We start from the raw sequence: 24,859 nt of genomic DNA on the forward strand, positions 1-24,859 counted from the left end.
GATGGCTCCACGTGATAAGCACATGGATGCGGCTGATCTACATTATCATGAGTTTCTTTCCTTTTCTTACTTGTAGATTTTGGTGATTCACTATTATTGTGTAATAACTAAAGCACATGCATATACATGTTAAGGTGTGTGTGTGTGTGTGTGTGTGTGTTGTATACATGTATACGTGGAGGCTGGGGGTCAATCTCAGGTATCTTTAGGAGCTGTCCATCTTGTTATCTGAGTCACAGTCTCTTCAGCCAGGCTGGCTGTTTGCTTGTCTCCACTTCTCCAGTGTTAGAATTACAAGCGCAGCCGATCATGCTGCTAACGTGAGGTGTCTGTGTCTCTGGCCTCCGTATATCAACTTCCCAAGTGCCACAGTATAACAGTGAATGTGTGGAGGCTTCTGAATCAGAATGGCTTATACTCAGTCCCGAATTATCTCTTATTTTTATGGTTTCATGACTTGATCAAACTAAAATGCATTAGAACCACATTCAACTTGCCTATAGACATTGATAATAAACAACATAGTTATTACCCCCCCTCACATTATTCATAGAGAAGGATTAGGCTTCAACGTTATAGACTTGTTTTTTGGGCAGGGTGTCAATATCCCGGTGGCATCTCTCAAACTGAGTTGTGATTAGCTACACTTGTGATTAGCCTGACTCCAGTTCATCTCTGAAGTGAGCGGTTGGGTCACAGGCATGTGGCACCATGCCCAGTTTATGCATTTCTGTGCATGCTACTGTGGCACTGACTACTCACAGTTTCTAGGGAAAGGGGGAGGACATTTTCTATCTTCACCACCTGAATGAGTCCGTAAGTCTCCTGTTGACTGAGCAGTAAACTATTTTGTTTTCTTTCTCTTTTTCTCATGCAGAATACAGGCACATATAGATTTTCTGACATGAACTACATTTTATTTTTATGTTTCATTCATTTATTTAAGTAGTTGACTTCATTATGCTTTCTTTTTCTTTTCTTTCTTTCTTTTCTCTTTTACAGTGTACTGTCATCCCTAAGACTCAGACATAGGCTTAATTCTTGTTGGGAAGCCATTGTTATGTAGAGATACATTTAAAAAGCCCATTTGAAGCAAGGTCGTATACTGTAATTGTGGTTTTAAGATTAGACTTATATTTAAACTCATATACAAGTGATCTTTAGGTTTTATTCAGTTGTGGGGTTCACACTCAGGGAACCAATGACCAATACCACAAAGAGTTCCACCTGACAAATGCCCATATTTGTGACGAGTGAGTAGCAGTAATTCAGTAGGTGGAAGTTAACCATTATGATCAATGTAATGTTAACTTTTGTAGCGTTGCTGCTGACAGCAGTCAGGGGATGGGCCACCTTTATTCCTATGAGATGCAGGAATTCTTCTTCCTTCAGTTTTTGTCTCTTGCTATGGACCGGCATATTCTCCAGGACGCATCCTTCCTGTGACTCTCATGTTAACACTTGTCTCTTTCTCACTGTATCAGATGCTGTTCTTATTAGTGCATCCAGAATTCCCATTTTTGAAGCTGATTGTCTTAGGGTGGTTTAGTTACATAACAGAGTGAGACACTAGGAAAGTCCACCTCTGAAATCAGAAATGATCCTGAGGTTTTAATGATCTTCTACATCCCACCCTCTCCCTGCGTCTGCTTTGCCAGGGCTAGCAGAACAGATCCCAACTCTGCTCGGAATGAAATGAAGTATGTGGTTAATTTAGCACCGATTTCAGGCTTATTCTGCCAGAAAGCATCTGTGGACAGGCTTTTCCTTGCCTGGTGTCCAGCCTTCACTTGTTCTACTAGTCACTTGATGCTGCATTGCTGTGTCCTAGGCAGAGCCTCCCATGCTTGTCCCCATGTTCTATGGGCTTTGTCTCCCTAGGTTGCTCCACTTGGTTTGCTTTGAGACCTCAAAGGGTCTCCCTGTTAGCGTCACACTCCATGTTGGGGTTCTGCTACTCTATTTGACTCGCCCCTCTCAGTAACTGCCTTGGTCAGAGTTTCTGTCCTGACAAGACAGCATGACCAACAGACATGTGGGAAGGAAAGGGTTTATTAGGTTCATATTTTCACATCGCCAGTTATCACCAAAGGAAGTCGGGACAGGGACCCAAGCAGGGCTGGGACCTGGAGTCAGGAGCTGATGCAGAGGCCATGGAGGAGGCTGCTTACTGGGTTGCTTGCTCATAATTTTTCCAGCCTGCTTTCTTATAGCATGGGCTGGGCCCTCCCCCCCATCACTGGTTGAGAAAATGTCTTACAGCTAGATCTCATGGAGGCATTTTCTCAACAGAGGCTCCTTTTTCTCTGATGACTCCAGCTTGTGTCAAGTTGACACAAAACCAGCCAGTACAGTACCATTATTTGGCTACTTTCCAGTCTTGGTTCCAGTCACTGGCCCCATTCTTTCACCTACATCAATTTAATAGTCACACTGAAATCTCATCTCTTCTTTTTCTGCCTCTACTGCTTTTCCTTATCCCGAGGGCACTCACACCACCCCCTTAAGTACTCACACCAGCCCCCTCAGGTACTCACACCACCCCCTTCAGTACTCACACCAGCCCCTCAGGTACTCACATTACCCTCCTCAGTACTCATACTACCCTCCTCAGTACTCATACTACCCTCCTCAGTACTCACACTACCCTCCTCAGTACTCCCACTACCCTCCTCAGTACTCACACTACCCTCCTCAGTACTCCCGCTACCCTCCTCAGTATTCACACCACCTCCTTCAGTACTCACACTACCCTCCTCAGTACTCCCACTACCCTCCCCAGTATTCACACCACCTCCTTCAGTACTCACACCACCCCCTTTAGTATTCACATTACCCTCCTCAGTACTCATACAACCCTCCTCAGTACTCACACCACCCCCTTCAGTACTCACACCAGCTTCCTCAGTACGCACATCACCCCCTTCAGTACTCACACTACCCTCCTCAGTACTCCCACTACCCTCCTCAGTACTCACATTACCCTCCTCAGTACTCACATTACCCTCCTCAGTACGCACATCACCCCCTTCAGTACTCACACTACCCTCCTCAGTACTCCCACTACCCTCCTCAGTATTCATACCACCTCCTTCAGTACTCACACCAGCTTCCTCAGTACGCACATCACCCCCTTCAGTACTCATACTACCCTCCTCAGTACTCACACTACCCTCCTCAGTACTCACATTACCCTCCTCAGTACTCACATTACCCTCCTCAGTACGCACATCACCCCCTTCAGTACTCACACTACCCTCCTCAGTACTCCCACTACCCTCCTCAGTATTCATACCACCTCCTTCAGTACTCACACCACCTTCTTTAGTATTCACATTACCCTCCTAAGTACTCACACTACCCTCCTCAGTATTCATACCACCTCCTTCAGTACTCACACCAGCCCCCTTTAGTATTCATATTACCCTCCTCAGTACTCACATTACCCTCTTCAGTACTCACACTACCCTCCTCAGTACTTACACCAGCCTCCTCAGTACTCACACCACCCCCTTTAGTATTCACACTACCCTCCTCAGTATTCACACCACCCCCTTCAGTACTCACACCACCCCCTTTAATATTCACATTACCCTCCTCAGTACTCACACTACCATCTTCAGTACTCATACTACCCTCCTCAGTACTCACACCAGCCTCCTTAGTACTCACACCACCCCCTTTAGTATTCACACTACCCTACTCAGTACTCACACTACCCTCCTCAGTACTCACACCAGCCCCCTCAGGTACTTACACTAGCCCCCTCAGGTACTCACATTACCCTCCTCAGTACTCATACTACCCTCCTCAGTACTCACACTACCCTCCTCAGTACTCACATTACCCTCCTCAGTACTCACACCACCCCCTTCAGTACTCACACTACCTCCTTCAGTACTCACACCAGCCTCCTCAGTACTCACACCACATCCTTCAGTACTCACACCAGCCTCCTCAGTACTCACACCACATCCTTCAGTACTCACACCAGCCTCCTCAATACTCACACCAGCCTCCTCAGTACTCACACCACACCCTTCAGTACTCAAACCAGCCTCCTCAATACTCACACCAGCCTACTCAGGACTCACTCCAGCCTCCTCAGTACTTACACTACCCTCCTCAGTACTCACACCAACCTCCTAAATACTTACACCAGCCTACTCAGTACTCATACCAGCCTCTTCAGGCACTGCTCCTCTCTTAGCTTTGTCCCTTTTGTTCACTTTGTGTGGAACACTCCTCCACTGTCAGCCATCAAGTTCCTAGTGTGTTTCCAATAACATGAATATTCAGAAGTACTCTCATATCTGTCACTAGTTTATGTTGAAACATGAGCGATTGGTGTGTTCCAGCTCTGAAAGCCCTTTACTTCTCAGATACATGGCTATAGTCCTGTAGAACATCAAAGAAATTATTTAGACAGCAATGAGTTCAATGAAATACATTAACATGTCAATCATTGGGTAACAGTTCAAGATAAATTTAGTTTGGTATTTAAATATCTCTATTAAGCAATTAGCTGGAAGGCACTAAGCTTGGAACTTTCATATACATGAAATTCTGAATTCTAATTGGAACTTTTGTCAATATTTATCTCCCCGTTATTTCCGCATTCGTTTTTATTGCTGTAAAATGCACATAAGAAAACATGCTGTTAGCTCTCTGAGCCTACAGTTCCATGAGGTAGTACATTCATATTGTTGTCTAACAATCACCACCCTCCATGTCTAGAAATCTTTCCATCTCATAAGAGGAAAATTTATACCCATTAAACAACTGCTTTCTCAACAACCCTGGCAAGGCCCCTCGTCTGTTTCTATGATTTTGACTAAAGTGTCTCATACAAGTGAGTCACACTGTATTTGTCATTTTTTTTGGTGAGTAGCTTATCCCACTTTGCATAATATCCTCAATCTTCATCTATATATTTAAGCATTTGTCAGAACTTCACCATAACTATTTTAATCAGATGTCAGTATATTTCCTTATTCGCTGTAAAGTTTTAATCTCTTTGAATGGAGTAGAGAAGTACTTTGATTTTGTCATATAGTAGTTAATTTCTACTATAAAAGTACCAAGTTGATTGAAGTAGTCATTTTACTTTTAGATGTTTTGATAACTTTAAAATGTGGTCTTAATGACACTTAATAGTCGCTTACATTTTTCTCAATAGTTAGCATGTTTAGATTTTACTTTTGTGGAGCTCTGTGTTTATCTGAAGGTTTACAGACTGGTGAGTCATAATTTCAGAGTTTTGGGTCTTCAAGGGGAGCTTCTTTCTGGGTGTTTGAGCATAGCGGGGCTGCCTGCCAAAAAGACTGATTAATAAAGGATTCACACCAGGCCACTGTGACACACACCTTTAATCCCAGCACCCAGAGCCAGAGGCAGGCAGATGTCTGTGAGTTCGAGGCTGACCCTGTTTAAAGAGGATAGGGTTCCAGCACAGCCAGGACGGCACAGAGAAATGTCTCAAAATGGTAAGCAGGCATAGTTTTGGAAGCCTGTGGGGCTTGGTAATATTAGATCATTGTGATAAATCAATGTTAGTTGATATATTGGAACTACGATGATTTGATACACTAGTGGCCCGCTATTGGCAGTGTCTGTGATAAGAAAACTAGTGTTTAGAAACAGATCGGTAATTATTGAAGTTGTATGTGCATCTTCTTCCTCTTTGCTTTGGAGAATTAGCTTCTGGGTATTGCCTAAGTAAAAGCATCTCAGTTCCATCCAAAAATGGTTGCTATAATGACAGCAGAGAGGAAATATTAAATATCGATCTATAGTTTTTTATTTTTGAAAACTCAAAATCTTTTCTCTTTCTTAAAGAAATATCTAATATTTTCTGTGTCAAAATTTGTGTTGATAACTGAATCATTTCCATAAACTTAAGAGGCACATAATAATTACAATTAGTATCTACTAGGTGCTGGTATTTAAGTATATTATTTAAATTCTCACACTGGCACTGAGATAGCAGAAATTATAAACTTTTTTATAATAAACTCTTTTACATATATGGAACTTAAGGTTCAGAGAGGGTAAGGAATGTGCTCAAGGCAACCAGATGGTCAGCAGCAAATTTAGGACTTGAACATGGTTCTGTGTAACTATTAAAATCTTTGTAAGTTTTCACAGTGCAGTGCCGCCTTCTCATTCCATGCAAACAAACGGTGACACTTTATAAGAGGCATTGATATATTGTGCTTCAAGGAGAAGCCGAAATTCTGGTGATGGAAAAGAACAATTTATCAAACGTCTGAACACTTTGTAATACATGAGTAATGTTACCATGGCCTCACGGAAGTGGGAACGGACTCAGGTGAATTTTCTAATGCTTAGTTATGTTTAATGTAAGATAACAGTATATGCCAGGATCACAAGGGAAGTGTTATGCCCCATCATATTGATTCAGTATTATTAACTATATTTAGTTTATTCCAAATTTTATAGAAGGCATGAGATTATAGCGCATATCAGATTGAATATGAGATTTGGAAATTGGAAAAGCACTTTACTAGAAAGAATTTCTTATTCCTTGTAGATTATCTTCTCTCAATTCACAAGAACACAGAGGTGACCAGGTTAGACTTCTTATCATTCAGATCACTGAGAAGACTGGCTTCACCTATTAAAAGTTTAGGGAAAATATAACTTAAAGGAACTAAGGAGACATTTTGTTTATAATTAAGGAATACATTTTTGCAGCATCATGTACACATGAATACGTTCTTAGGTATCTCAATGCCTTTAATCCCCTTTCGGGGTTAACTTTCCCGTGAACCCTCTGGGTCGTCTCCATGGCTTCTGGCTGGCGGGATTATTTTCTGTTAATAACAACCTTCTGGGTATAGTCTAGGAAAGCCTGAAACTTCAGGATCTTCAAATGATTCACGGCCGCTTCCAGAAAAAGGCAGTTTTATAAAAGTGAAGTATCTCATTTCCGTGTTAGCTCTCCAATCTCTTCTGCAATCTCCTGTTAAGGTCCACATGTCTTCACCCTCCCTTTCTCTTGTGGAATTGAGCCGCCTTTCATAAAGTGGGGATACCGTATAAATATCTCCATTGCTGGCCTGTCATTTCCAACTCCAATCTGTTTTCTTCACAATGGGATGTAACCTGCCTTTCTAAAGGGACCATGCCTTTCTACTCTCCCATTCAAAAGTAAAATAAAATGGGTGAGGACCATGTGATTAAGGACAGAACCAACATTTGCTGAGTTCCTTGATGTACTGGCTGCCGACTGAGGCTTCCATATGTTACTTTATTTGATCTGAGAAACAGTAAATTCGCAGAATTTCTATTGTAGTGACGATAAGCATCAGTGGTGGGCAGCCTCCTCTGATCTGCTGCGAGTGTAATCAGGAGATGGAGGAGGATGTGTCTATTGTTCTGGTCAGGTTGCATGCTGACAGATCATAGCTAGTTAGTGCAATGGAAAGCAAGGGTCAAAGGTCTGCAGAGCTGCTTTGTTGCTGGGGACTAAGGTGGGAGCCATGTGGATGGCTCGTGGAAGCCCCAAGGGTACCTAGCTCAGATCTCAGGTTGCTGGGCTACTCCTGGTGACTGCTGATACATGAAGCTCACTAAGTGGAAGCTGTCTGTGTCAATCACCTTGATAACCAGATGTTATCTTAATACTCTTTCTTGTCTTTTCTAACACTGACTACACTCACTCTTTAGCCCGGTTTGTTGAGGCAAACCAAGATAAGCCAGGGGTGGGTCCCAGTCTAGCTTGACATGGCATGCAGGTAATGAGGAGGCAGGAATGCAACACAGGATAATTTAATGTGTTGTTGGAGAGGGAAGCTATCAAGAGATGGGTCCTTGTTCTACTACAGTGGCTTTTTGCAAGCTTAGGTAGGCAATTTAAGTAGAGACTCAGGTCTTCACAACTGTAACATTAGTAATAATAATATTTGAATGCACAATGCTTGGTACCTTGCTATTGCTCAATCACTTTTGCTGCTATAAAAACCAAACTATCAACCATAATACAATTATTCTTGTTAAATAAAGATTCCTGTCAGAATAAATCAAATCCATAAATTTAAGGAAGCAAGCTAGATTATGTTCTCCTAACATACCAATATGATGCTAATTTATGTTATTTACTACTTCATGCTAATTCAAGTACCATTAATTGCCTGGAAACTTTTTCTCACTTAGAAGTTCTGTGAATGTGTTCAAGAATGTTCATGTGTATGTGGATGCATATGTGTGTGTTTGAACTCAAGTCCTCTTGCTTGAGAGGCAAACGTTCTGCAGGTGAACTGTATCCTTACTACCATTTCCTCATTTTAAACCCAATTCCTGAATGCTAGAGATAGGGTTCCATTTCTCTTAAACTACCTATAAAAATTATTGCACTTAGAATCTCTTATAAAATGTTTTTTTTTAATCCTTCTTAGAAGGCCCATATTTCTTAGATTTTTGGAAGACTTAGAATACAAATTTCTCCAGACAATAATCTCACACCAGTATGTTTAGCACCTTAACTAAGTCTGTATTATTCTACAGTGGAGTGGGCATATGGAGTTAATCACATTTTTAAACCATCTGGAGGGGTGAAGGAATGGCTCAGCGGTTAAAATTACTGGGTGCTCTTCCAGAGAACCTGAGTTTGGCTCCAAGTTTTTATGTGGAGACTCAAAACCATCAGTAACTCCATGCCTGGGGGATCTGACACCCTCTTTTGACTTCCTTGAGGTCATGAACTCATGTAGTGCAGACATCCAGGCAGGCAAAGTACCCACACACATGAAGAGAAATAAACCAATTAAAAACCTAATTATATGACAAAGGCAGTTTGAAAGACAGTTATTAGACTATTTTGGGAAAAGTGATAAAGGTAATGTTGACTCAAGCTTTATTTGGGGTGCCGTTTGGGGACAGAGATATTTTTATAGGAGTTGGTTTTATTTTCCATGGTCTTTCTCTAATGTGGCTGTTTACTTGTATCTATATATAAATATTTAATGAAATTATTATTACTATTTAAAAGCTGATGAGCAAATTAATGATTTTCTTTCAATGAATTCATATATAGCATGAAATTTTTATCTTTGGACATTCATATTGGATAGAGACAGGCCTCACTAGAGGACTTGATATCTAAGTCACTAACCAGAGGGTTTCATGCTGAACTATACTGCATCATCTTTAAACTCTGTCTTCATGTTCCAGAAATGACAGCCAGGGACTCCAAGAACTTTGGAAAGTTCTTTGCAATTACCAAAGGCTGTAGACCAGAGATTTTCAGCTTGAAGTTACTCAGTAGTTCTTAAAACACGGATTCTGTTATGTTAGAGCTGTTCCGCTCCCCAAGAGTTTGTCCTGAACCTCCTCTGTGCAGTGTTCACCCCTCTCAGAAACTCCAGAGTTTCACCATGCAAGCTCTGAAGAGGAACTGACATCAATTAACAAACCTGTGGACCCAGTGACCCCCAGATCCCAGGCTATGTTCCGGGCTGCACTCACTAGGGACAGAGGCCAGCTCTCCTGCGCCTCCTCCTTTCCAGGCTCCTTAGTTACCATCATTATTATTCTTTCTTGCCACTTCCTTTGTCTTTTCTTTAAAAACCCTTTATGGATTAATGTAAAGGAATTAAAATTAAGCTTCAAAACAAACAAACAAACAAAAAACAAAAAACCAAAAAACTAGCGATCCAAAAACATTCTGAAAAAGAGATGTTGACTGTGACATTTGGTTGTATTTGAGGCAATGTTTATAAGCAAAAATTCTTTTCTATTTTAATATTCAGAGTGCTACAGATGTTGTCAAGTATGTAGGAGAGAGGTGACACAAATTCTGTGGATGTCAGCTTGGCGTAGGGTGGGGATGACAGTTTGTACAAGGGATCAATCTTACGTGTAGGTCTCAGGTCTTCAAATGAAAAACGGTCAGTGTCCATCTTTAGGGAAACAGGTTGTCAGGGTTTCTATATTTCTTTCCACCCAGCACGGTTTAGGTTTTATTGCTCAAAAATTCAGTTAAATACAGGTCCACATTGTCCTTGTTATTGAAGTTTTTCTGGAGAGGTTAATTAATAATCTTTACCATCATGAAAATAACTGTAATAGTTACAGCTTCAAAGGGGCCTGGAATAAATGACTAAAGTGTTCAGCTGCACCCTTGCTATTGTGAAGCAGCCTGTTCTGTGATGTCATAACATCTGGGGACGTTGTACTTTGTTGTGTTCTTAAGCCCAGTTGAAATGAGGCTGTTGTGGTTATGTTAAAGAAATAAAAATTCCCCCTCCCTTTCTCCCTTTCTCCCTTCCTCCCTCTCTCTGTCCCTCCCTTATTTTCTCCTTCCCTCCTTCCCTCCCTCCCTCTCTCTCCATCCTATGTGTATGTGTGTGTGTCCTGCCTGTCTGTCCTATGTGTTTGCCTGCCCCTGTGTATGTGTGTGTGTGTGAAAAGCTTCCTAAAAGGACACATGTCTCTGGCGTGAAGACAAGACCCCAAGACCCTCAAAGCCTCCTTTCCCCACCATGTGGTTAAAACAGCCCATCCATGACCATTCATCACTAATCATGTTCAGACCCCATTTCTACCAGGCCTGTATGGGTTTTGTTTTGTTTCCTATGGTCTTGTTTGCTTGTTTGTTACCTTGTGGACAGACTCCCAAGTGTTTTTCTTAGTCAGCATAACATTAGGCTGAGAACTGTTTAGTGGTGGCTTTTAAGGACTGGGAAGTAACAAGCCATCATTGAGCATTGGTTTCAAATGATAGAAGAATTTAAGTTTACTAAATAAAATAGACACACACACATCTCCCTTAGTATCTGTAGGAGATTGGCTTCGAGACATCAAAATCTGTAGATATATAAGCTCCTTTTATATAATATAGTGTTTGTTTATAACCTAAGCACATTCATTTGTATATTTTACATCATCTCCAGATTACTTATATTCTGTTTAAATAGTTTAGGGAGTAATGATGAGAAATAAAAGTGCATACCTATTCAGTGTAGTGTAATTATTTCCCTGAATATTTTCCCATTTTGGTGGTTGGGTCCACAGATGCAGAATCCAGAGGGAGAAGTTAGGGTCATAGGACACGTTCTATTTTTAATTTCTATGTGTGGTAGATCACTAAAGTGGAGTCTTAGCTGGCCTTTCCTGGTGATGTTGCCTCTACTTAAAGTTGAAGGGTATTAAAAAAGTAAACAGTTTTAAGTTGTGTCCAAGGTGAAAGCAAGGTCAAGGCAATAGGAAGCAGTCTATGAAGTAGGATTTTTTTTTTCTTTTTATACAAGTGGTACAAGTTGACTAGAATAGCGGGGAGAATTCTTAGAAAAAATATGGCAGAATGCACATCCCCAAGAGGAGACATGATCTTCAGTGTTTGGAAATGATTCTACCTGAATTTTCTGGAGGTGTTGTCAGCAATGTCTTGATATCAATACTGAGACAAATGAAGCTGCCTGAGTTCTTTTTTGTTGCTGCGAAACAAGGAGCTAAATGTAGGGAGAGATGTTTTTACCAAAGGGTTCATGTCATGGGACTGGGAGCTTCCCAAAGCAAGACTCAGCTTCTATCAGAACTATGGCCAAGTTGTCAAACAACAACAACAACAACAACACAAAGCAAAACAAAGCAGTTGTATGAAGTTGAGAGGAATATGCAGAAAAGAGAATGCGATTTTCTATGTATTTTTCTAGAGGAACACAGATTGACTCTGCCACTTAGTTTCTTTGCTTGCCCTGATTCAGTGCCTCTAACTGCAATACTCATGTGTGCAGCCTTCTTAGTGCGCATCTTAGTAGTTCAGGATGCTATAACTGAATATTGTAGACTGGGTGGCATAGAAAAACAGTTTATTTCCTGCAGTATTGGAGGCCAGGAAGTTCAGTATCAAGATGTTGCTAGATCAAATGTCTGTCAGAGTACATTTTATGATTTATAGGTGGGTGCTGGTGTTAGTTAGGTTTACATTATGGCGATATGTGAGCCTATTAACTTATACACAGAAAGGTATATTTAACTCAAAGCATGGGCACTTAAATCCAAGATGGGTGGCTCACTGGTTTGGTCATTGAGTTGGGTAGTAGATGGTAATGGTGATATGTTTAGGCAAGTGAGCTGAGGATTGAGAGGCTAAGGACTCAGGATTTCTTCCAGGGTCATACTAGCAACCTAAAGGATCTTTAACAGAAAGATCCAGTAAGTTCTTTCTGTTAAAGGTTCTACCTTCCAACAGAACTGCATTGGCAAGCAAGCCTTAAAAATGTGCCCTAGGGGGTAGTATATTAAAATAAAAACCCTAAATTCTAGTAGTTTTCTCTTTGCATATTTACATGAGTGAGATTAGAGGCTGTTCCTAAAAAAAAAAAAAAAAAAAAAAAAAAAAAAACAAAAAAAAAACACTAATCCCATTCATGAGGGATTTACCCTTCATGCCTTAATCATATTGAAAGCCAAGATTTCATCAAATAAATGATGAGAGATGTAAGAATTCAGTTCAAAATACTGAGCATCATAACCAAGGAGAAGGTGACCTTGTTTTGTTTCTTGTCTAAATTTGTTTAAAATGTAATGGAAGCCTAGTAAGGCTTTGAGTACCTTGATAATTCTTTGAGAAATAATGTATCGTTTAGGAACTTCAAAATTCTGATCATTTTTCCTCATGCAATACATACATACCCACATGTACACCACAAACACACACACACACACACACACACAGACACACAGACAGACAGACAGACAGACAGACAGACAGACACACACACACACACACACACATTTTTCAAAAGTGTTTCCAGACATGTAGTAGAAATATGAAAACAAGTCTGATGGTTTGCCAGGTGCCAAGGGTGTGTTTCACATCAAAGGCAGAAAGGAAAAATCAGGTTTGCGACTCATGAATCTTCACTCTTAGTTTTCTAAGGTGTTAGCATGAGTGGACCAGTGATCAGTTTTTCAATACCTGGCTCCACCACTGATGACAAGAACAAAACACATTTCTCCTTCAAACCCACACTTAAGTACCTCTATGTGATACTAATGATTCAGGAGGCGTGTAACAATTTTGGATCCTTTTTATGAAGAAGCAGATACTCTTCATTGTATATAAAGAAGATTCTAAGCAAAGTTTGGTTCTCTGGCTTGAAATCCTATTTTATAAGTGTGTTTTTCAAACTTTGTAGAACAACTCTTATAATTTGGGGGATGTTTTACTTCAGAAATTCAAAATTTCACATTTTACTATTGGTTTATTTCATCAATAAAAACACAACATTTATTGAGCAGCTACTATTTGCCAGATACTATGCTAACCACGTCTTTATACAAAAAAAGCTCATTTTGATGACATGAAAGTTATAAGAGACCTAAACTACCATTATATCAGCTTTACAGATGATAAAACTCAAGCTCAAAGACATCAAGTAATATTTTCCAGACTATGTGGGAGATAAGGATGGAATATGGATTAAATTTATAACCACTTCATCACCTAGGATTTTCTCTTGTTCAGCCATAAAAATTCAGAACTGCATGAGCTAAGTGTTACCCTCCATTTCTTTCCATTGCCTTGGGCTTCTCTTCATGTTAAGGCCTTGCAGTAATGGCTTCTGGGGAAGGGGGCTATGGTGAAATACCTTTTTTTTGGTAGAAAATGAGTAAAATGATTGTTTTTGGAGCTTTAGTAGGATACAGGTTAGTGACTTATAAAAAAAGTAAGATCAGGATCAGTACCCCCTTTATAATGTTTGTAAAAAAAAAAAAAAAGAATCAGGGTAATTCTGGCAGGAGAATGGGGAACCCGAGAAGGAACTTCTAGATCGCATTTCAACTCAAGCAGCAGGGACGACAGGGCTGGACTCCTCAGACTGATCCATAAAGAGCCCAAAAAAGCTCATATACTGCTTTTCTTATTTCACAACTAAAACTCACTTTATGATAGAAAAAATACAGAGGATCTTTTGAGTGGAAACTCCTGTAAAGATACTGAACATCCCATGTGACATAAAAAATCCACAAAATGTCCCAAGGCCAGTAGATCGGATAGAAGAGCCAGAATGTCTGAAGATCCATGCAGCCAAGATGAGGAAGGGATGGTACAGTTTCTCTGTTAAACACACACAGTGCATGTGTTGGACAGTAGTTCACCATAGCTTCCTGGGAATCAGTACCACCCTTTCCCTCAACCAACCTACACAGCCATGACACTGTATAACCTCCTGAGATAAGACAGAAACCTCTTACAAATATATAGTAAGGAGTATGGGGAGCTCTCAGTGCTGCTTCAAAGATATTGGCAAGAATATTTACATTAGGCTAGGACAAGGGAGGAGGCTCAGGCACAAATCTGACATTGGGTTAGGACAAGAAAGTAGCTCAAGATGAATACAACTGAGGAATGTGTTCTTTGTATCTTGATTGTCTTAAATCTCGGAATACAGCAATTGGGACCTATGTTTATGCCTTGTTTGTTCCTTGACTACTTTCTTTATGACTAGTTTAATTTTTTAAATACATTGTCTTTGACCTAGAACTGACTCTATTCTTTGCATGTTCCATGTATAAAAACAGACTGGAAAAAAGTAAACCCACTGGTGTCTTGTTCAAATATTGTCTAATTGTACTTTTTTAAAATCCTTACTCCCTCTCTGGAGACCCTGTTGGCTGACTGAGCTGGCTTGGTCAAAAGAGAACTTTACATTGACTAATACTGAGTTTGTCTCTTTTAAAACTAGGGTTTGAGGCAGCATTCATGCTGCATAAAATATGAAGCAGTATTATTTCCTATATATCTAAGTTGTTCCTGAAGTTTGTGTATTCTTGATATCAAAAGCCCATAAGGTCTTTGCTTAAAAGTCTTATAAGACCCTATGAAGCAGAAAGGAGCTATCTAATGTTAAAATTTAGGTGCTGCTAAGGCAAGGGCAGGACCAACTCTTCAGTCAAGGCATTTCTACCTTTGTATGGGTCTCACAAGCTTGAATTCAGGGACCTTGGTCTAGTTAAATGCCAGTCTCAAGACAATAGGGTTCAATTTTCAGTTGCTATGGCATATTAACTGCAATTAATTAAGGTACACTTTTCTGCTAGTTCAGTCCATACATCATTCTATAAAACAGATATCTCCTGTGAACAGTGACCAATTATATCATTGTGCTAGCTAGTCACTGATTGGTCATTATGTCCTTATGCCTTCTTCAGTTCATGAACAGTGAGCCACGTAGTTTCTTGTAATTTGTCTCAGAGAGATAAACTCACCCAATGTTTACAAAGTAATAACTGATTGAAGGAAAAATTAAGACATACCAAGAAAGAACAAGAGGTAATGACTCTGAAAACCATTGTAACGACAACTAAAGATCTTCCTCAGAAATTGATTGTAGTTAAAAACCAAACAAACAACCTGACAACAACAACAAAAAATGAAAGAAAAACCCCAGTGAAGACAATATGCACATTTAAAACAAGAATAAGATGTTAGAAGCTGACTCAGAGTGTAATGATTCAGTACGACAAAAAAAGACATTTGCTTTATACCCTGTTATGCAACAAGAAAGGCAAACACTGCTTAAATTACTCTTGATAAGATGTTTTACAAAAGCATAAGTGCTTCAATTCTCAATGTTCTAAATTATAGAGTATAAAATAAATCTCAATCCTCCCCTGTCTTCTTTTTCTCTGTATTTATAATTGGCAGTAAGAGATTTATGATTTTGATGGAAAAATTTAAAGGTCACAGCACAATCGTATTTTCTGCCAATGATGATTAAGACTGCGTGCGTGGTTTTTGTTATGCTCAGTTCCTTTATGTTTTCTCACTATTGTGCTACAAGAGAATCCTTTATGGAAGTGGTTCCTTCCCCTACATTTTTAAAAACCAGCTCGAAACATCTCCATCTAAAAACCTGCACACCTAAAAATCCTTATTGCAAATCTTTGGGTCAAATATTGCCCTGAAATTGGCTTCTCCTTTTGCAGAGGAAAAGAGAAAATGCTCTATAAGCCGTACCCTGAGGCCTTGGGAGTCCTGAGTATGGCTTAGTAAATGCTTCTTTTCCATCCAGGCTTCAGTGCCTAATGCCTGTCTGTGCTGTTAATAGTCCTGAGGTTGTCACTGCTCATTTCAGGTATTGTTAGCACATCATCTCCTAAGTGGACCAGTGCTCACTGTGTGTGATGTTCACACGCCCACACGCTGCACAGCAGTCGTTACTGCTCCTCCCTGTTGTGTTTTACATGGGAATATGCCTTGAGGGGCTTGAAACAACCAGACACTTATACTAACAGAGAATATAACAGATGTGCTCTTGTTTTCTTGTCTCCAGGGTTCTTTTAGATCATCAGAAATGACTACATGAAGTTTAAAAATATTTCCCCAAAAATGCTTAATGCAAGGAAAAGTTGTATTTTTCACACATGGTGTTTATCAAAGCAACCTTTAAGCATCTTAGAGGGAAGGGTGAAAACTTTTTTTTTTTTAAAGCATTATGGGTGCAAAGGTGTATTTTTATGTTGGGACATCTATATCTATATGGAAAGGAGGAAAAGGAAAGAATAGACGATGTGAGGCTTTTGTAACACTCCGAAGTATATTTAATCTTTTCTTTTGTCAAAGGCAATGTATAGATGTATGTGCATATGTATGTGTCTCTTTGTGTGCATGTGCACATATGTGTGGGTAGGGTACACATGGGTGTGCTAAATTAATTTTTATTTTGCAAACTTTATAATTAAAATATTGCAAATAAATACCACACACCAAAAATTAACCTGACCCAAAGTCTTTACATCTTAGCAAACTTCTATCCCGTTAGAACAAAATAAAACTTTTGAATCTGGAAAGTTTCTTTTTACATCTATAGGATTTTTTTTTTTTGTTCCAGATACTTACACATTAATGTTCCAAGTGTCATTCTTTAGCATCATTTATTGAACAGCTGCTAACTTTTTATTTGAAATTGAAAGGGTCTGGATTATTGTTTCTGTTATAGCATAATGATGGGGCATATTAATTCAAATGCCTTTAAGGTGTACCAACTGATTTATTTATTGAGTTTTAGTTGCACCAACTGGAAAAAACTAAGGTAAAAATTTGATACCATGTTTCTAAAATAAATCTACCTATGCTTTCAAAATAAATGAGATGGAGACAGGAAATACTCTTTAACTCTTGAAGGAAGAGTTTTCTAAAATTTTACTCCTGGAGAAGCCATTCCCCAAAAGACAACCTATAGGCTATGTACACATGAGTTTCTCTTATTTTATAAAATGAGAAAACAATCTTAAGCTTGGTATAAAATCATAAGGTAATGAGCTAAATGGTGGGTTAATTGATACTAAAGCTACATTTTCTGTTGCAAGTAGTCATACACTAAACAAAACGCATCAGGAAATATATCCATGGTCTAGAAAACAGAAAAAATGAACATATCTTTCCTTAGGGAAAGGACTGGAGGTGAGCTGCATATTTTCTTAGTGTTTTTTCCTACTGAACTTTTCTAGACTGTGCACTTGAAGGAGAAGCCCAAGTAAAGGGCCACTTCTTGAGTAATGCTTCAGTTTATAAACGTGGGTCAAATGTGCAGGCTAAAGGTCTTTAGCCACCAAAAGTAGCTGAAACCATGAATCTATAAGATTTCCAAAACTTGGGTATCTGGCTATAGATTGTGACATTCCTATGTAGGCTTAAAATCCTGGAATGCCCAGAAAAGAATGGGTAGGGTCAGAAAGCTGAAGAAAATTTCCTCTAAGTAACACAGGTCTGAGATTTAGCTCTGCAAGGTAAACTGAGCCTCTGGTTAGCCTCTAGAAGCCTGTGTACTATAGGAATGAGAGCCATATATTAGAATAAAGACCATACTCTCTATTATTTAAATCATGTGAATATATAAAAATAGTCTTCTAGGAAACTATCCAGCTGCTAAACTATCTTTGGCATTCTCTAAAGGAATACCATAAAACAGTCCTCATAGTAGATACCCATACTATCAGTACATGAGAGTATGATACCAGCCAGGCACACATAGTTTTTCATTTTTTTTTAAGAAACAACATCATCATCATCAACAACAATAACAAAATGCACTAATCAAAACTTAAAGCAGTATCATATAACAAAACACTCATGTATTATTAATAATATCTATACCAGCTAATTTTTATTGTCAAATTGACATAAACTAGAGCCACATTAAAAGAGGGAACTCAGTTGAAGAATTGCCTCATTGATATTGGCCTGTGGCCATACCTGCTACAAGCTGTCTTGATTAATGATTGATGTTGGAGGGCTCAGCCCACCGTGGGCAGCACCGTCCCTAGGCCAGTGAATCTGAGTTGTGTAAAAAAGCTAGCTCATCATGATCCAGTGAACAAACCAGTAAGCAGAGTTTCTCCATAGTTTGTGTCTCCAGGTTAGTGCCTTAACTTCCTCTTCTGACTTCCCTCAATAACAGGTTGTCACTTGGGAGTTGAAAGAGGAAATAAATTCTTTCTTTCACAGGCTACTTTTCATCAGAGCACTTTATTGCAGCAACAGAAACAAAATTAGAACAATAAACACAATATAAAAAATTTCAAGTTAAAAAAATTACAATGTCAATTAAATACAAAAAAATTCAAGTTTAAAAATAATTCTTAAAATATTTCTATGCATAAAAGTGAATGAGGGTACACTAAATTGTAACTCATAAAGAAAACATCAATCAAAACAGATTTTATAAGGTCAGTTGTGTTTTCAAGGATTTAAGAGAAATGATGGTCAAAAGGAATTTATAGATAGGAAATGTCAATCAATATGGAATAGAAAATATGTGAAAATATAAAATATAATTACCTTATCATAAGGTAATTATAGAACTGAGAAATGAAAATATCTACAGAGAAAACAAAACAGCATCACTAGGAGGGCATACTCTTCTACTGGTCAGAAAAGAAGAGTCGGAATGAGAAAACAACTTAGAAATTACTAACACTAAGGAATATAGAGAAAAAAAAAGACAAGTAGTAGAAGAATGGAAAATGTCAGGTACCTAAAGATCCAAAGACACTTGAAGGACACAGAAACGAACATGTAGAGAAAAACTAATGAAAAATACTGATGCAGAATTTCATTCTCTAGCCAAGAAACATTTAACTATGATGAGAAATGAAAAAAAAAAAAAGGTCTTAAAGGCAATCGGGAGGAGGGTTGTGGGAGTGGGTGGGTAAGAGAGACAGGAGAGATGATAGGGAGAAAAAAGGAAGGAGATCAGGCATCATGTATATGTATGTGTATGTGTATGATGTGTGTGTGTGTGTATATATATATATATATATATATATATATATATATATATATGTCAAGGAGCAATGACAAAGACGCCGATGGACATCTCATCAGAAAAAATCGTAGTTGCTGAGGACATGATTTGTTAAATGCTCAGCAAGAGAAGCAATGCCCACCTTCATTTCAGTAAGCGCTTGACATTTACAGAGCCAATGGGCAATGTGCTTGCTTCACAAGCATGAGAGCCCAAGTTTGGATTCTCAGAAGTCACATGAAAAAGCCTCACAGAGTGTGTAGCTGTCACGTCAGTCTGGAAGGTACAGAGAGGAGGGTACCTGGGGCTTGCTAGACAGACTAGCCGAACTGCTGAGAACCTCAGTCAAAAGAGTAAGCTCAGAGGAAGACTGCTTGTCAGTGTCTGGTAAACACAAGTACAAATGTACATGGATGTACACATGGATGCACCTACATATGAAGAATACACCACCTATCACATCCATGATTTATAGGTAAAAACCGAGAGGCTTCACAGTTAACAGATCTGAAAACAGAGAATATGAAAAAAAGTAGAACCCATGTAATAACAGAAGGTCTGTGTTTTGTAGAAGAATCAGTGGCTACAGAATCCCAGCCATTTGTCTAAGGACAGAGCTGTCATTTCAATTCAAGGAATTCCAAAGACAATACTCTCTCCTCTACCCACTAGAAAGAGGCTGCTTGTATCATTCTAAAAACGTTGTGGTCCACCATTATCATCTGAGTCTTTAGTATTTCCTTTCTCACTGTTTTCCTTGCCTGCTCTAAACTCTTCAGACACCATCACGGACACGAAAATTGCGGAACAGTGGCTCACAGGAGCTGCGTCTCAAAAAGCAACTTTGAAGGCAGTGTGGTCAGCTTTCTTGGTTCCAACATACCTACTCTTCCCTGTTCCTTTTTGCAGTGTAGTTTAAAATGTGCTGATCAAGAATTGGACTGCTGACGGTTGCACCAACCTACCCATCAAAAAGAAGGAGGCAGTGGGGAACAGTTTGGAAGAACATAAAGATATTCCCTCCCATTTTTAAAAAAGCTTTTACTGGCAGTGAGAGAATGAGAGAGACAAGGGAGGGTCCAAAGGGGCCCCATGTTTCATGACTTTAAAGGTACTTAGTGTGAGGCCAGAAGTTATTTTTCTTTCTTTCTTCTCTAAATAAGGATAGACAAATTGTCTTGGAAAACAAAGGGAAATGCGGTTTCAGTGTCTGACTTAGTGCAATCCCTGGAAATGTTTCTCAGACTGGTTTCATTGGATAACTGTTCAATCAGAACATGTTGGATGTGTGCACGTGTGAAATTAGATTGTTTCCATGTTCACCAGTTTAGCGAACCGTTTCCCTTTCTTAAGTTTAAAGCGATAGTTTAGAGGAAACCGAGTTTATTTTAATAGGATCTTTGAAGGACTCTGATTTAAAAACATGGGCATACTTTATTAAGATGGCTATCTGCTTGAAAAACACAAACAAATATCTTTAGAGATTTTTTAGGAAAAAAATCTGTTAAATTATCTAGGGTAGTAATGACAACATATGGGGCTGATGTGATTTCAGAAGAAACTCAAGGTTGAAGTTTTATCTCATCTTAGGAAGGAGAGCTTCTCATGGCAGGCGATTAGTCAACTTAAACAATATGCTAAAAGAAAGTTAAAAACCTTTTATTGCTGAAATGGTCTGCAACCCCATGGGAAGAACAAAATTACTAACGAACCAAGCCCACAACAGCTCCCAGGGACTAAAACACCAACCGATGAGTTTGCATGGAGAGACCCATGGCTCCAGGTGCATATGCAACAGAGGATGGCATTGTCTGGCATCAGTGGAAGGAGAGGACTTTGGTCCAGCAAAGGCTCGGTTTCCAAGTGTAGGGGAAAGCCAAGGTGCTGAGGTGGTAGAGGGTGGTTGGGAGAGGGAACTCCTTCATGGAGGCAATGGGAGGGGGAGGGGGAATAGGATTGGGGGAAGGAGATAACATCTGAAATGTAAATACAGAGAATATCCAATGAAAAATATTTAAAAAAAAAGAAAGTTAAAAACCTTGTTAGGATTTCCTTCAAGAAAATTATATCTTTCAATATAACATCTGTTTATCTACTACCTATCTGCTCTCTCTCTCTCTCTCTCTCTCTCTCTCTCTCTCTCTCTTCCCCCTTGCTCTCTTTCTCTCTATCACCTATCCATTGATACTAGAATAATTATTGTAAAAGTAGATTTGTTACCAGTGAGATGAGAGTTATGTAGGAGAAGATGGGCAAAGACATTTACTGTAACATATTAGAATATCAGACTTGTTCCTAACTTAGAATTTATACTATTATATTGATATCAGAACTTTTAGTGGAAAACCTGGTAAATTCTTTAATTTTGTTGCCAATTAGATGACGTGTGTAGTTTGTAACATCTACTTTCAAGGACTGTTACGTTTAATCTTACTTCTATATTCTTGATTACAAAAGTAATTACTTTGTTAAATATTGAACATAAAAATCCATTATAAGCTGACATTAAACCAACTGTGTAACAGAATTTAAATAGTTTTTTATTTTAATTTTGAGATTTCCTTGTTCCTCTCAGGAATTAATTGATGCCACTGTGCTGCTTTTCACTAAGTCTGTTGTGCTTTGAATGCAACTATCAGTGACAACGAACAGGAGAGCACACAATTCTCTAAAGTACTAAAGACTACAGTTCCGTACATCTCTCTTCTAACGTAGCCAAGCAGGTATTAAATAATAGTTGTTGACTGTATCTTAGTATCTCGAAATCTTAAAAATCATGGTGACACTGAGTTACAACTTGGGCATATTTCTCGTTTCTTTCAAAACATTATTTAATTCTCATAAAGCCTGAAGATAGGAGACTTTAGGTACCAGGTCTCTGTTCTAGGGCCCAGTAACCGGTGGACACAAATCCACCTCCCTCTTGCCTGGCTCTTCCTGAAGCTGCTTCATTTCCTGTGTTCTGCAGAATGTTTTTTTCAGTTCATTTTGTTCGACGTCAAACAAAGGAGTGTGTGTTCTCTACAGTCCGGAGACTCGAAGCAGTAAATGGTCTCTGTCGCTGCCTTTGTCCCGTGCGCTGGTTGACTCTCTAGGTTGGGGCTCGAGCTGCGGATTGCTAGGTTCCTGGCCATTGTTTGCAAACGCGTCTCTGTAGCACAGTTCTCTTCCCACAGATTTGTTTCTGTGCCAGACTGACGTTACCTCACAGGAAATAGGATTAAAAACTTGCCCTTTATTGGGCCTTCCAAAGAATTTTTATCAGATTAAAGGGGGGTGCTAAGTTGAAATAAGGAATGGCAAAGCTTAACTTATTTTGTGAACTATATCAATGGCAACACTGCTATGTCCGTTAAAGCACTCACTAACGTGATGAAAAGTTTCAATCATTTTAGAACGCAATGTGTTTTATAGTCTCTCCTTCAACATTTTTTCCTTTCCAGCATGGATACAGCCACCTAACTTCTCTTTGGATAACTTAGAGAGGATAAACTATACACTTATTCCATAAACTGGGAAATGCGTCACAGCTGTGGCAAATATTGCTGCTTCAGCATTCTTTCCCCTTTAAAATTTTAGCTACCAAAAAAAAAAAAAAAAAAGTCTAGGTTTTTCATACCTCAGAGAGACTCCTAGAAATAGATCTTTAAACAGTTATCTGTTGCCAGAGGAAGCAAGCCTTCTTAGTCCTGTTCTCACAATCTCAGCCGGCCTGGAGTGCATGTTGGGTAAGGAACATGATTGACAGGGCTAGGCTTAACTTAGTGTGAGGGCCAAGGGCACTGAGCCAACGAAACACCACTGGAAAAGTGCCCAGCGGAAACTCAACCACACGGGTAGGCTTCCACACCAAAGGTTTTTATGGATCGGGTCCAAAAACATCTTCTGTAAGAGGAAATGAAAGAGGAAATAGCCTGTTATTCCAAGCTGGTGAGGGGGTTGAGGGCGAACATTAACAGAAGGAAGGGAAAGGAACCAAGCTGTGAAGGAGACTGGGGAGGAGGAGAAGGGAGAACATGGAGGGAGAAGTGGAAATAAACGCACAGAAACGAAGAGGAAGCGGGGCCTTAGGAAGGTAAACACACAGTAATGGAAAGGACAGCCTTGCCAAGAATAACAAGATAAAGCAAACAGCTCGCATGGATGTGAGGGAAGAGAGAAAACGCTGAGCTGTGCTTAAATATAAGAATCTCACAACTCAGCATTTCATCATTGACAACATAAACAGGAAGAGGAAAAGAGGCAACTACAGCTATATGCGCGGATGTTCTGCCCTGGGAAGCTGTGTTTTCTCAGGTCCTGGTGACTGGGTGGGGTGAGAATTATAGTCCTGGCTATTTCTCTCTCCAGGTTACATGTATTGCGTGTATTTGTTCCCAGGTCACAGTACCAGAGTATTTTATTAATTTCCTGAATTATATTATGTTGTAGTGCTAATGTCTGTAATTTGGTGGGTTAGAAAACCACACCGTATATCTATTTTATATAGAAGACTTTCTTGGACTCCTTTCGTGCTAATAATGGACTGTCTGAGAGACACAGTTAGATGATCTGGCTTCTGCTAAGTGCCCTGACCACACACGTCGCTCAGTCCTGTACTGTAAGCAGTTAACATCAAGAGCTGCGTGTTTTAGTTTAGTTCTTAAGCATTCCAAAGCACTTCCCCTAGAATAAAAGTGTTCAAAAGACAGAGATCTTCTTATGAGAGACAGGAATCATAACGATCACAAGCAAATAAAGTTCCTGTGTATCTTACTGAGTAGACAGACTCAAATCTGACTTCTAAATTGGTCAAATAAAAGTGATCAAAATAACATTTATACATACTTTAAAAAAGTATTTCTATTTGTGATCATAAATCTGATTTTTTAAAAAAATATTTATTTACATGATTTTCTTGAAGGGTGTTTTGCCTGTACTTAGATTTATAATTCTAGGAGTATATTACTTAAAAAGTGTATGACAACACATAAAGTCCCAGAAACTGTTTGCGACTAACCAAACTGTCTATTGCTTTATTTTCTCTTCTTGGTTCACTTTATAGGTTTGATCTAATTTGGCCTTTACATATTATTTTTATAAATTGTTTCTTTCCTGAGTATAATATTGCTTTTATAGCAGTTCATAAAGTCATAAAATCTACATATTTCACATTTGCTGGAGTAGTTGGCGACACACACACTGAAAGAGAAACTTGAACCTTGGTCCTTTCCCCATCATAAGACCCTGAGGATTTATCACTGTCATCTACATGGGCTTCAGTTGTAAAGGAAGAAAGGAGACACTGCATGGACGAGCTTCTTTCGAAGTCAGAGGACCCACTGGGCTTGTGAAGTAAGAGGGTACCCTGGGGCCCTGGAGACACTGTGACAGAAGGGACCACGGATGAGGAAAGCAAGAGAGGCTACTCTCTAGTGAGGTTGGGGAGATGTACCAAAGGAAGTTAAGCAAATGAATGGATAGTAGAGGTGCAGAAAGTAAGGAATACTGATGAAGGACTGGCACCCAATTCTAAGCAAACGAATAAGGTGTCCAGAGAGTGTAGCCTAGTGGCAACATTCCAATTGGTATAACAGGGT

This window comes from Micromys minutus, assembly GCF_963924665.1.
Source record: "Micromys minutus genome assembly, chromosome: 11".
Taxonomy (NCBI): domain Eukaryota; kingdom Metazoa; phylum Chordata; class Mammalia; order Rodentia; family Muridae; genus Micromys; species Micromys minutus.